General features: G+C 30.5%; 1 pseudogene; it reads left to right on the plus strand.

The window, feature by feature from the left end:
• Positions 1-450: 450 nt before the first annotated feature.
• On the plus strand, positions 451-887 carry LOC124975538 (protein mago nashi homolog; annotated as a pseudogene).
• The last annotated feature ends 1172 nt before the right edge of the window (positions 888-2059 follow it).

Raw genomic sequence — 2059 nt, forward strand, 5'->3', positions numbered from 1 at the left:
ATTTAATACATTTACATTTGAAGTGATTTATGGTAAGGAAGACTTACTTCTTCATTTTGTCATTTGTTTTCTATATTCCTTATGACTTTTATTGAGTCCTCATTTCCTGTATTATTTACTTTGTGATTAGTGGATTTCTGTAGCATAATCTTTAGATTGTTATTTAATTTTTGGCATAATTTATAACTGTTTTTTTGTAGTGATCAAGGAAATTGCTTTTAGCTTTCTAAAGTTGTAACACAAATTTAAATTTATGGCAGTTTAACTTCAATCATATACAAAAACTCTGATCCTTTACATTTTTGACACACCTGCTTTGGTTATTATTGTCACACAATTGTATATCTGTGTTATTACAAACAATTATACTACATGTTCAAAATCATAAACTAAAAATCATTTTGAAAATGCAGAAGCATTCAGCAAGCTGCCAGGAGTCAAAAAATATGTATGGCTAGTGATCTTTACTCTTGCTACTATGTAGGGCACAAGGCCAAGTTTGGACACAAGTTTCTAGAGTTTGAGCTCAGGTTGGATGGAAAGCTTAGATATGGCAATAACAGCAACTGCAAAAATGATGCCATGATCAGGAAAGAGGCATATGTACATAAGAGGATAATAAAAGAACTGAAGAGAATTATTGATGACAGTGACATTATGAAGTAAGATGATGCCCTGTGGCCTCCCTTGGACAGGGTTGCATAACAGAAACTTGAAATTGTAATTAGAGATGAACACATTTCTTTTACCACATGAAAAGCAGGTTCTCTTAATGATGTAAATCAAAGAATCCTGAAGGCCTTCGAGTATTTTACTATTTGGTATAGGACTTGGAATGTTTAGTTTTCAGTCTTATTGGATTACACATCAAGCTTAAAGCAAAGTAAATTGTGTTTGAAGCTCTTTGTTTATTTAATAAAGGAATTGTAAGGGAGGGTTTGCTTACCATTTCCAAAATTGGGAATTTTATGAATGTGAAACAAAAGTTTTTTTTTTTTTTTTCTTTTTGGTACATAAACTGAATATTGAAAATATCTGAATAGGTTTAATGGTTTTCTTACTTGGGATCAAGTGGATTACATGTCCCCACACACATTAAATTAATTAACTAAAAATCACTTTTTTGAAAATTTGTTCTAATAAAACATCAAAGCCTAAAAAAAAGAAAATTCATGTCTCTTAAATAAGTAGAGAACAGAATGTGGAGTTACAAACCAGAGATAATAATATTAGCTTTGAGACTAATAACTGCTTTTTAAATACACTAGTCACTTAAGCCATGTGGAAAACAAGAATTGGAGTTAATATTATTAAAATTATTGCCAATTCCTTATGTTAAGTGAGTCATTTCTACCTTGTGGTTTTAAAAAATTCTCTTTTTCTTTGGTATCCGACAGTTTAATTATTTGTCTCATAGAGTTTATCCCTAGTTTGTTGAACTTCCTGGATAATTATATTTGTATCTTTCACAAAACATGGGATATTTTCAGTCATTATTCTTCACATCAGCTCTCTACTCCTTTCTCTTCATTTGGAACTCTTATTCGTACTTGTTGGTTCACCTGCCAGTATTCCTTTAGGGTCTGTTCACTTTTCTTCAATATTTTTTTGATTCCTGTACCTCAGACTCAATAATTCTAATTTTCCTAACTTCAGTATTGCTGATTCTTTCTTTTCCCTGCTCAAATATTCCTTCAAATTTCTCTCATAACTTTTTTTTTCATTTTAGTTACTGTATTTTTCAGTTCTAGAATTTTTGGTTTCTTCTACTCATTATTGAAATTTCCATTTTATTCATACATCATTTTCTTGGTTTTCTGCATATCTTCCTCTGTTTGAGTACACTAGGACAATGTTTTAAAGTAAAATCTTGTAGATCTGTTATCTTGTCATTATTTGGGATGCTTTCTTTTTATTTTTCTTTTGAATGGGCCATACTTTCTTCTTTCTTTGTATGCTTTGTGATTTGGTGAAAACTTGATATTTGAAACTAATAATGGGATAAACCTCTGAAATTTGGATTGTCTTCCTCCCTAGGGCTTGTTATTTTTTAGTTTGT

This window comes from Sciurus carolinensis, unplaced genomic scaffold (assembly GCF_902686445.1).
Source record: "Sciurus carolinensis unplaced genomic scaffold, mSciCar1.2, whole genome shotgun sequence".
Classification (NCBI taxonomy): Eukaryota; Metazoa; Chordata; class Mammalia; order Rodentia; family Sciuridae; genus Sciurus; species Sciurus carolinensis.